The 13,113-nt window shown below is 35.7% G+C and overlaps 1 non-coding gene across 1 annotated transcript; it reads right to left on the bottom strand.

Annotated features, from left to right (window-relative positions):
* Positions 1-4,105: 4,105 nt before the first annotated feature.
* On the bottom strand, positions 4,106-4,232 carry LOC113597824 (U6atac minor spliceosomal RNA). The gene has a single exon (XR_003418582.1). It is a non-coding gene; the product is annotated as a U6atac minor spliceosomal RNA (small nuclear RNA).
* Between the last annotated feature and the right edge of the window lie 8,881 nt (positions 4,233-13,113).

The raw sequence follows: 13,113 nt of genomic DNA, 5'->3' as shown, positions 1-13,113 counted from the left end.
CCTAACACTTATAGGGAATTTAAATGGAACCTGAATGGCCAAAGCATTTTTGAGAAAAAAAAAGAACAAGGCTAGAGCCATCACACTTCTGGTTTAAAACTATATTATAAAGCTATAGTAATCCAAACAGTGTGGTACTGCTATAAAAACAGACATAAACAACAATGGAATAAAGGGTCCAGAAATAAACCTACACATGATATGGTCAACTAATCTTTGACAAAGATGCCCAGAGTACACAATGTGGAAAAGGTAGTCTCTTCAATCAATGGTGTTGGGAACACTGGTATCCATGTGTAAAAGAATGAAATTGGATCCTTATCTTACATCAAATTAACTCAAAATGAATTAAAGGCTTAAATGTGATACCTGAAATTGTAAAACTCCTAGAAGAAAACATAAGGGAAAATCTTCTGGAAAATCTGTCTTGGCAATGATTTTTTTTGGAAACAACACCAAAGGCACGGGCAATAAAGCAAAATTAAACAAGTGGGATATATAGAACCCAAAAGTTTCTGTACAGGAAAGGAAACAATCAACAAAATGAAAAGCAAAGCAATGGAATGGGAGAAAATATTTTCAAAGCACATATCCAATAAGATGTTAATATCCAAAATATGTAAGGAACTCCTACAACTTAATAGCAAAAAATAAGTAATCCAATTTAAAAATGGGCAAAAGCGTGAGTAGACATTTCCTTGTGGAAGACAGGCAAATGATCAACAGGCATATGAAAAGGTGCTCAACAACATGAATCATCAGGGAAATGCAGATCAAAACCACAATACAGTATCACCTCACACTAGTTAGAATGGCTATTATCAAAAAGACAAGAGATGGGGTGCTGGGTGGCTCAGTTCAGTTAAGCATCTGACTCTTGATTTCCACTCACGTCATGATCTCACAGTTTGTGAGATCAAGCCCTGTGTTGGGCTCTGCACTGACAGTGCAGAACCTGCTTGAGATTCTCTCTCTGCCCCTCTCCCACTTGCTCTCTCTCTTTCTCTCTCTCTCTCTCTCTCAAAATAAATAAATAAACATTTAAAAGAAAAAGACCACAGATAACAAGTATTAGTGAGGATGTGGATAGAAGGAATCTTTGTGTACTATTGGTAGGAATGTAAATTATTCCAGCCATTATGGAACACAGTAGCGAAGTTCCATAAAAAACTTAAAATAGAACCTCCATATGTCCTAGTAATCTCACTTCCAGATATAATCAGTGGTCTGAAATTTATATATTCAAAAGAAATGAAATTAGTATCTCAAAGGCAAATCTGCACTGCCATGTTCATTTCAGCATTATTCATAATAGCCAAGATATGGCAACAAATTCAGTGCCCATCAGTGGATGAATAAAGAAAATACAGTCTGTGTATTTACAATGGAATATTATTCAGCTTTGAAAAAAAGGAGATCCTGCCATTCAGTACAACGTGGATGAACCCCGAGGATATTATACTAAGTGAAATAAGCCAGACACAGAAAGACAAATAATGATCTCATTTATATGTGAAATTTTAGAAAGTCAAACTCACAGAACCAGAGAACAGATTGGTGATTACCAGGGGCTAAGGGTGTGGCAAAAATGGGGAGATGTTGGTCAAAGGGTACAACCTTTCAGTTATAAGATCAATAACTTCTGAGGATCTAATGTATAGCATGGTGACTATAGAAACTTGCCAAGAGAGTAGATCTTCAATGATTTCACTACACACAAAAACATTGTAACTCTGTGAGGTGATGGATATGTGAATTAGCTTTATTGTGGTAATTATTTCACAATGTATATGTATGTTAAATCATCACATTGTATACCTTAAATATATACAATTTGTATATTTCAGTTATACCACAGTGAAGTTGGGAAAACTTAAATAACATGCTTATACTAAGCTAATTTATACTAAAACTAGATATTTTTAATGCTAAATGTTTTATACTATTTTTAAGTGTTTACATTACATGTTATAAGCATCGCATATGTCTATATTCTATTTAATCACCTTACTTCACTCACTGAAATCATTTATAATTCTTTAAATTCCACTTTTAGCAAGTCATGTAAATAGAATTTGAACATGAGAAAATTAAAATATCGAAAAGCACCTAATTGTTTTTATTTTATTTTATTTTTCAGGGTATAAATAACAGACAATGTTATATTAGTTTCGGGTATACAATATAATGATTTAACAATTCAAAAACATTTCTCAATGTTCATCAAGATAAGTGTTCTCTTAATCCCCTTTGTCTATTTCACCCATCCCCCAGCCACCTCCACTCTGGCAACCACTAATTTGTTTCTATATTTAAGAGTGTAGGGGCACCCGGGTGGCTCAGTCAATTAAGCATCCGACTTCAGCTCAGGTCATGATCTTGCGGTTTGTGAGTTCGAGTCCCACATTGGGCTCTGTGCTGACAGCTCACAGCCTGGAGCCTGTTTCGGATTCTGTGTGTGTGTCTCTCTCTCCCCCCGTCCCCAGCTCACACTCTGTCTCTGTCACTCTCAAAAATAAATAAATGTTAAAAAAAAAAAAAAGCATGGGTTGTTAAGTCTTTTTTTCTTTGCTTGTTTGTTTTGTTTTTTTCAGTTCCATGTATAGGTGAAATCATATGGTATTTGTCTTTCTCTGACTTTTTTTCACTGAGGATTATACCCTCTAGGTTCATCTATGTTGTTACAAATGGCAAGATTTCATTCCTTTTCAATGGCCGAGTAATAGTCCCTCTTCCTTATCCATTCATCTGTGGATAGACATTTAGGTTGCTTCTGTATCTCGGCTATTGTATGTAATACTGCAGTAAACCTAGGGGTCCATACATATTTTTGAGTTAGTGTTTTAATTTTCTTTGGGTAAATTCTCAGCAGTAGAATTACTGTATCCTATGGTAATTCTATTTTTAATTTTTGAGGGACCTTACTGTTTTCTACAATGGCTACACCAACTGATTTTCTGTCTGGATGATCTATCCATCGACATAAGTGGGGTGTTAAAGTGCCCTACTATTATTGTATTACTATCAATTTCCTCCTTTATGTTTGTTAATAATTATGTATTTAGGTTCTCCCATGTTGGCTGCATAAATATTTGTAATTGTTATATCCTCTTGTTGAATTGTTCCCTTCATCATTATATAGTATCCTTCTTTGTCTCTTTCTGTTTCTTTAAAGTTATTTATTTTGAGAGGGAGAGCACGTGCACATAAGCAGGAGAAGAGTAGAGAGAGAGGGAGAGAGAGAATCCCAAGCAGGCTCTGCACTGTCAGTGCAGAGCCCATCACGGGGCTTGATCCCACAAACTGTGAAATCCTGACCTGAGCCAAGATCAAGAGTTGGATGTTTAATTGACTGAGCCACTCAGGTGCCCTCTTCTTTGCCTCTTGTTACAATCTTTGTTTTAAGGTCTCTTTTGTCCAATATAAGCATGGCTACCTCAGCTTTTTTTTTTGCACTTCCATTTGCATGGTAAATGTTTTCCCATCCCTTTATTTTCAATGTACATGTGTCTTTAGGTCTGAAGTGCGTCTCCTGTAGGCACCATATAGACACATCTTGCTTTTTTATCCATTCAATCACCCTATCTCTTTTGATTAGAGCATTTAGTCCATTTACATTCAAAGTAGTTATTGACAGATATATATTTATTGCCATTTTGTTACTTGTTTTTCAGTTGTTTTAGTAGTTCTTTATTCCTTTCTTCTCTTGCTTACTTCCCTTGTGGTTTGATGGCCTTCTTGGTGATATGCTTGGATTCCTTTCTCTATTTTTTGCGTAACTATTACAATTTTTTTTAATGTTTATTTATTTTTGAGAGAGAGGGAGAGACAGAGCGTGAAGAGGGGAGGAGCAGAGAGATAGGAAGACAGAATCAGAAGCAGGCTCCAGGCTCCAAGCTGTCAGCAAAGAGCCCGACCCGGGGCTCGAACCCACAGACCGCGAGATCATGCCTGAGCTGCAGTCAGAGGCCCAACTGACTGAGCCACCCAGGCACCCCTCTATTACAAGTTTTTGATATGTGGTTACCATTAGGCTCATATATAACATCTTATGCATATAGCAATCTATATTAAGTAGATGGTCACTTAAGTTTGAACCCATTGTAAAAAATGATGGTTAGATGCCACTGAAGTAGATGGAAGTGGCTTAACCATATGCATGTTGTCTAGCCTGAGGGCCTCTTCCATTCTTGTCTAGGGGAGTTCTAACCTTCTCTCCTTTCATACAACACTGAAGCCATAATTTTAAATAGGATTGTTTATTTGCAGAGTCTGACCTCATTTCCATACATCACACTAATACTCAGTTACGTTGCATGAAGGGTATAATGGCAAATAAGGTAAAAAATATGGCAAGCACTTGTGAAGTGACTTGATTTATAATTTATAATAATTGTGATAATAATATCAATAATAATAATACCAATCATCTTGTAAAATTGGAAACCATCCCTCTTCTGATGGTGGGAAACTCTGAATAAAAAAGATGATATTGAGGGGTGCCTGGGTGGCTCAGTTGGTTAAGCATCTGGCTTCGGCTCAGGTCATGATCTCACAGTTTGTGAGTTCAAGCCCCACCTCAAGCTCTCTGCTGTCAGCATGGAGCCCACTTTGGATCCTCTGTCTCCCTGTCTTTCTGCCCCTCCCTCAGTTGCTCTTTCTCTCTCTCTCTCTCTCAAACATAAATAAACATATATAGATTTTTTTTAAAAAAAGATGAAATTGAGATTTGCACTTGTGGTAGCCAGGCAACACCCTTGTGTATCTCATAAGATTGGCTTGTGCAGCCAATAAAATATGGTAGAACTAATGGCATGTCACTTCTGAAATGATGTTATGAAAGACATTGTAGCTTTCTCTCTCTCTCTCTCTCTCTCTCTCTCTCTCTCTCTCTCTGTCTCTCCCTTTCTCTCTCACATTACTTACTCTGGGGGAAGTCCTATGCCATAAAGTAAACAACTGTATGAGAAGGTCTGTCTCTTGAGGAACCAAAGAATCTTCCCCAAATCCAGTTCTGTGGACTTAGAAGTGAATTCTCCAAGCTCAATCAAGTCTTCAGATGATTGTTGCCCTGGTGGGCTTCTTGTCTGCAACCTCCTGAGAGACCTGAGCCAGAACCTCCCAGCTAAGCTGCTCCCAGATTATTGACACTCAGAAACTTCATGACATGATCATCTGCTAATTTAGGGATAATTTGTTACACAGCAATAGGTAACTAATACAGGATTTGGTAACTGGAAGTGCGGCAATGCTGTAACACACACCTAAAACACATGAGTGGCTTTGGGAAAATAATAGTGTTTTCCAGGGTTCTGTTTTCAGTTCAAATGTTCTTACTCTACACGCTCTTTTCTTCATGATCTCATCTACCCTCACGGATTTAACTCTAATGTATGTATGGCTGACTCCAAAGCCTGTATTTCCAGTGTAGATACTTCGTCTGAATTCCATGCTCCTCTTGCCAACTTCCTACCTAGCATTTCTACACAAACTTCCAATAAGCACCTATAGCTAAGCATGGCATTTATGGAACTTATCATCTCTGCTTCCCAGGTCAGCTCCTTGTCCTATATACTTTGTCTCAGATTGGGACACATTCTCCTCAGTCACCCATTCTAGAAACCTAGTTTTTTTTTTCATGTTCCACATTTAAACTCTTATCCCACTGATTTAAACTCTTAAGTATTTCCTAGATTTGCACACTTTGCACATCCCTTCTAAATAAGTCTTCCCTACTTTCTTCTCTCATCTGAATGATTGCAACTGTCACCTAACTGGATGTACTAGCTCCAAGCTTGCTCCTATAAAATCCATTTTCCACCCAATAGCCGGTATTATGTTTCTAAATTGCATATATGATCATCTTATCCTTTGCTTAAACCCTTTCAGTGGATATTTATGTCCCTCTGGATAAAGTCCAAATCCCTCACTGTGTTTGAAACGGTTCCTGTGGTCTTACCCTTAACTATATTCCCAGATTAACTTATTGCTTACCTATCTCTCAGTGCACACTTGAACAAAAGTGGCTTTTAAATATTTTTTCAAGCACAGGACTTTTTTGCCATTATGCTTTTGTATATATTTCCTCTACTTAAAATGTCATTGCCTTAACTTTCAGTGTAGTTTACCCCCCTTCTTTTAGGAATAAGGTATAATAATGTCCTCTGGGTAACTACAGTGCATTTCTTTTCCAGAATGGTTTCTGTAGCCCTCCCTGACCCTCTCATAGTCCCTGGAGCACATCTTATCATAATAAAATTTTTCTTTCATTAAAATTGTCTGTTTTCATGAATAGCCCCATAGCAAGGCTATACTCCTTAAGGATAGAGCTTATGTCTTAATTATCTTTTATTCCAAAGGCCTAATACTGTGACTGGCACAATATAATTTTGTTTCTTGAATAATACCATCAGGAGTTGACAACTGGTTAGAGGTTATAAGCTGAGGGAAATGCTAGACAAGGGTAAAAGATGATTCAAGATGAAATTGGAATCAGTGATTCTCAAACTTTATTATTGATAAAAATCAACTGGTAAACTTGTTAAAATGCAGATTGCCTAACCTCACCCCTACATATTTCGAATTCCTTAAATCTAAGTCTCAGGAATCTGCATTTTTGGCAAACACCCAAGTCACTCTGATGCTGAGGTTTTCTGCCCAACTATTTGAGAAACATTGGTTTAAAAAATGAGGTTTGAGGGGTGTGTGTGTGGCTCAGTTGGTTGAGTGTCTATCTCTTGATTTTGGCTCAGGTCATGGTCCCAGGGTCGTGCAATCGAGCCCCAGGTCTGGCTCTGTGCTAAGCATAGAGCCTGCTTAAGATTCTCTTTCTTTCTCTTTCTCCCTCTGCCCCTCTCCCCCAGTCATGTGCTAGCTTGCTCTCTCTCTCACTCACTCTCTCTCTCAAAATAAATAGATCTTAACAAAAACAGAAAATGAATTTTTAAAGGAATTTAATGTCTCCGTAGTTTTATCACATATATCCATTTTTGTTATCTATTGTTTTAGGTTTTGTGGCATCTAAATAAACTTTATTGCATTTAAACACCATTCTGTCATTTCAAATATTGCATACAAAATTAAACCTCACCTTCTACTAGGAGTTCCAAAACCAAGTAAGTTTCAACTCTTCTAAATGACTAATATGGGTCTGCAGTTCACAAATAAGTCACAAAGAAAGGGCTGTCATAAACACATGTTGGGGAAATCAAATCCAGACAGTCTATAGTAATTCATGTTTGAATATTAGCCTCTTTGCTATGCTACCAACATTACTTAAAGTAAGGAGACTAAATGCCGTTCAAAGAAGGTCTAATCACACATGGATTTTTTTCAAGCTTAAGTAATCTGTTTCTTGCTGAGATTTTAGGAAATCTAAAAATCATCAAATACACAGAGACAAGGTCTTCAACAACAGCTATTTTAGAGTAATAATTTAGTTGAGAATAAACTCAATTAGAAAGATCCATGTACTCCAGTGCCTGTCCAGTTGAACTCATGTCAGTTTTATTTGTATATGAGCAAAGTTCATTTCTAAGATGTGTGTGGGGGGGGTATTACTTCTATGCCTTTTGAAAATAGCATGGCCCCAATGTTATTGAATGGAAATGGAATAAAATATATATTCCATATTATGCTCAATAGATATTTAGAAGAAATCATTTCTGCTGAGGAGCAATTATATTCAGATGCATGGAAATTAATAAGTTAAGCTGTATGTATTTGCAGTCAAAGTATTAAAAAATCTCTTAACAACAAGAACATTAAGTAACACAGCTAGTTATTTTCAATATTGGAAAGCATAATATTGATAGAAATTTTCATTGTAATCCTCAGAACTAGGCACTGAACAAACAAAAAACTGGTTATTTGCTTTGGGATACCTTGTCTGAAATTAGGATACATTGTTATCACACACTTGTCCTTTAGTTAAGACTTCAAGTACTGAAACATCAGGTTTGTTTTATGCTGACCTAGTTAACAAAAGAAGGGACTAGAATATTATTCCACTAAAAATTCAGAATCTTAAATAGAATCAAAGTTGCTTTTATTTCAAAGAAAACAATTGTGATATATAGACTGATGGATTGAAGACCATGAAAATAAAGGTAAATAAATCTGTCATAAATAAATCCAATAACCGAATACAAACACAAAAAGAAAATGGAGAAAAAACTAGATCTCCCAAAAGTCTGAGAAATAAAAATTGTAGGTGAATGAAAGCTTAGAAAGTATCCATGAAAATGATTATTTTCTAGGAACTATCAATTACCAAATTGATTATGTAAAGATAGAAAATCTGAAAAGACCAAAAACATGAAAGACATTTTTTAAGTGTAAAAATAAATTAGTTCCTAAAAGACTGAGCTAAGAAAGATTTGCCTATGAGTCATTTCATTTCTTCAAAGAATATTTTCCTATGTTATTAACGTGTTTCAGAGCATAAAGAAAGAAGGAGATTAACCCAATAAATCCTATAGAACTAGTATAACCCTGTTTAAAATTTTTTAAATTTTTTATATTTATTTATTTTTGAGACAGAGAGAGATAGAGCATGAACAGGGGAGGGGCAGAGAGAGAGGGAGACACAGAATCCGAAGCAGGCTGCAGGCTCCAGGCTCCGAGCCATCAGCGCAGAGCCCGACACGGGGCTCGAACTCACGGACGGCGAGATCATGACCTGAGCCGAAATCAGATGCTTAGCCAATTGAGCCACCCAGGCACCCCAACCCTGATAAAAATTTTAAGAAACATAGAAAAGATCATTTAAATTATAGCTGGATCTTATTTATGCTCACGCAAAATAGAGATGCATGAATACAATATAAAATACTGGCAACTGGATTTAGCAGTATACTGAAAATATTATATATTGTCCTTGGATTATTTATCCAGATTGTAGAAATTGTTCAGTATTTGGAAAAACCAATCATATAATTCATAACATCAATAACAGATGAAAAATAACATCAATATAATTGATACTGAAAAGAAACCAGGTTGAGGAAATTTTCTAGTTTAGTATTTTTATCATAAATCCCAGAGCTAACATACTTATTGGTGAAAGACTAAAAATTTTCCCTCGGGAAATAAGACAAGGATGTCTACTTTTCCCCAACTCTACATTGTACTGGAGACTTCAGCCAGGGAAATTCAGCCATAAAATGAAATAAAGCTATCTAGTTTGCAAAGGAAGAAATAAGAAAACTATCTCTGAAGATAAGATGATCTCGTACATAGAAAACCCTAAGTAACACACACACACACACACACACACACACACACAGAGAGAGAGAGAGAGAGAGAGAGAGAGAGAGAGAGAGAGAGAGAGAGACTTAGAGCTAAAAAGCAAGTTCAACAAGGTTGCAGGATATAACAGCAAAATACAAAAATCAGTGTTACTTCTACACACTTTCAATGAATGATCAGAAGAAGAAATTAAGGAAAGAAGTACATTTTGAAAGACATCAAAAAGAATCCAAAGAAGTACAACACTTGTACACTGAAATTTACAAAGTGTTGTGGAAAGAAATTGAATAAGATCTAAATGAATGAACAGACATCTTGTATCCATGGAGGCAAACACTTAATGTTGACAGAATGGCAACGCTCAAATTGATCTACAGATGCAATGCCATCTCTACTAAAATTCGAGCACCCTTTTTTGCAGAAATTGACGAACGAATCCTAAAATTTATATGGAAATTGATGGGACCCTGAATAGCCAAAATAATCTTGAAAGAGAATAACATAGTTGAAGGACTTACAGTTTTCACTTTCAAAAACTTCCAGAAACCTGCAGTAATAGAAACAGTGTGGTACTGGAGTCACAGTAGACATATAGATCAATTGGATGGAATTGAGAGTACAGAAATAAACCATCACATTTACAGTCAAATGCTTTTCAATAGAGTGTCAAGACCTTTCAGTAAGGAAATGTGTCTTTTCAACAAATGATGCTGGGACAATTAGATATCTACATTTACACTGTATACAAAAATCAATTCAGAACGAATAGAAGACCTACATATGAAAGCTAAAACTATAAACCTGTTAAAAGAAAACATAGGTGTACATTTTCATCACCTTGGGTTAGTTAGACAAATATTTCTTAGGTAACACATTAGAAGGACAAGACATAAATGAAAAGAAAACATAAATTAGATTTCAGCAAAACTAAAAACTTTTTGCTTCAAAGGACATCACCATCAGTAAAATGAAAAGACCACTCTCAGAATTGTAGAAAATATTTGCAAATTCTAAATCTGATACGGGATTTTTATCCAGAATATATGACCAACTGTTACAACTCAAAAAGAAAAGGATAAATACGCTGCTTTTAAAAATTAGAAAAGGCTCTAAACAGATATTTCTCCAAAGGAGATCTAGAAATGTGTAATAAATGAAAAGATGTGCAACATTACTAGTCATTAGGGAAATGCAAATCAAAGCCACAATGGGATAGCACTCCACATCTCCTAAGATGGAGATATGCAAACAGACAGATAATAACAAGTATTGTCAAGCTTGTGGACAAATGGGAACTCACATACACTGGTTGTGGGGATGCAATATGGTGAAACTGTGATGGAAAACAGTTTGGTTATTCCTCTGTAAGTTAAATATGGAATCAGTGTATGAATCAGCAATTCCACTCCAAGGTATATGCCCAAGGAATTGAAAACCTATGTTCAAGCAAAAACTTAAACAAGAATGTTCAGAGTAACATTGTTCATGTATCAAAAAAAAACGGAAACAACTCAAATGTTTATGAACTGATGCATGGTAAACAAAAAGTGGCATATCTATATAATGGAATATTATTTGGCAATAAAAAGGAATAACAACGAAGGAATGATAGAACATGGACAAACTTTGGAAACACAATGCTAAGTGAAAGAAGTCAGACCCAAAAAGTTCACATTTATCCATATAGTATCCATTTATATGAAATTTCCGTAATAGGCACATCCACAGTGAGAAAAAGCAGATTGATGGTTGCTGGAGTTTGGAAGGAGGTGGGAATGGAAAATGACTGCTAATGGGTACAGGGTCTCTTTGCGGGGGATGATAAACACGTTCTAAAATTGATCATGGTGATGATTGCACAACTGTAAATATACTAAAAACCATTGAACTGTAGACTTTAAGTGGGTAAATCATATGGTATGTAAGTTATATTTTAATAAAGCTGGTAAAAATAACATATATAGACATCTTTTCATATCATCAGATCTCTTTTAAAACATAATGGCTTCTTAGTGTCTCTGTTATATAAATATATAGCATTTATTTAACTACTTTCCTGTTGTTGAGTATTTTAAGTTTTGATTTTTTCAATATTATAATGAGTGTTTCACTGAGTATTGCGGTAGTTAGAAACTTGCATACGTCCTTTCTTATTTCCCTAGGATAAATTCCTAGAAGAAGAATTGCTAGTCTAAATACTATATACATTTTTGACTTTGGGTAGACACTGACAAATCACTTTCCACAGTGGTTATCTCACTTATCATGGCCATGTGTAGTTACGTGAAAATGCCAAGTTCCATGCACCATACCCAATGCTGGGTATTTTGTTCTACTACCACTTTTTAGTTCCCTCTTCTTTGTCCTCCTTCTCATCTCCATTCTTCTTAACATTAAAACGTATGTTACTTTCATGTACTCTTTTTAGTATTAATTGTTGAATCAGTGATGACTTTTGGGAACTTCAGCAGTGACATGCTCTAGGACTTAATCTTAACATATTTCCTTTTTATCATGATATTCAGAACACTGATCAAGTCATAAAAGACTGACTTATCATATATTCAGATGGCATGCAGCTAAGAGGAACAACAGCTGTGTGTCGCACATTCTCAATTTGTTTGCTACTTTAGTCCTCATAACATCTCTACATGGCGGCATCATTATCACTTAAAAATGAAAAACTTGATACTCGGAGAGGTAAAATCACTTAATAGGGTGGCATAGTTTTATATTTTGGATACTAACCCTTTATCAGATATGTCAATTGCAAATATCTTCTCCTGTTCCGTAGGTTGCCTTTTAGTTTTGTTGATTGTTTCCTTTGCTGTGTGGAAGCTTTTTATTTTGATGAGGTCCCAATAGTTTAGTGTTGCTTTTGTTTCCCTTGCCTCAGGAGACATATCTTGTAAGAAGTTGCTGCAGCCAATGTCAAAGAGGTTACTGCCCGTGTTCTCTAGGATTTTAATCGTTTCATGTCTCACATTTAGGTTTTGGATTTACTTTTGTGTATGGCATAAGAAAGTCATCTGATTTCATTCTTCTGCATGTTGCTGTCCAGTTTTCCCAACACCATTTGTCGGATACTCTTTCCTGCTTTGTTGAAGATTAACTGACTATATAGTTATGGGTTCATTTCTTGGTTTTCTATTCTGTTCCATTGAACTATGTGTCTGTTTTTTTGTGCGAATACCATACTGTTTTGATCACTACAGCTTTGTAATATAACTTGAAGTCCGGAAGTGTGATGCCTCCAGCTTTGCTTTTCTTTTTCGAGATTGCTTTGGCTATTCAGGGTCTTTTGTGGTTCCATACAAATTTTAGGATTGTTTGTTCTAGCTCTGTGAAAAATGCTGTTGGCATTTTGTGTAGATTGCTTTGGGTAGTATAAACATTTTTACAATATTTGTTCTTCTGATTCATGAGCATGGAGTGTCTTTCCATTTCTTTGTGTTTTCTTCCATGTCTTTCATCAGCGTTTTATAATTTTCAGAGCACAGGTCTTTCACCTCTTTGTTTAGGTTTATTCCTTGGTATCTTATTGTTTTTGGTGCAGTTGTAAATGGGTTGATTCTTTAATTTCTATTTCTGCTGCTTCATTATTCATGTATAGAAATGCAACATATTTCTATACATTGATTTTTATATCCTGTGACTTCACTGAATTTGTGTATCCATTCTAGCAGGTTTTTGGTGGACTATTTTGGGTTTTCTGTATCGAGTATCCTGTCATCTGCAAATAGTGAAAGTTTCACTTTTTCTTTGCTGAATGGATGCCTTTTATTTCTTTTTGTTGTCTGATTGCTAAGGCTAAGACTTTCAGTACTTGATACTATGAGAATGGACATCACTAATTTGTTTCTG

The sequence above is a fragment of the Acinonyx jubatus genome, chromosome X, assembly GCF_027475565.1.
Source record: "Acinonyx jubatus isolate Ajub_Pintada_27869175 chromosome X, VMU_Ajub_asm_v1.0, whole genome shotgun sequence".
NCBI classification, from domain to species: domain Eukaryota; kingdom Metazoa; phylum Chordata; class Mammalia; order Carnivora; family Felidae; genus Acinonyx; species Acinonyx jubatus.
This window is presented reverse-complemented; position numbering and strand designations above follow the sequence as displayed.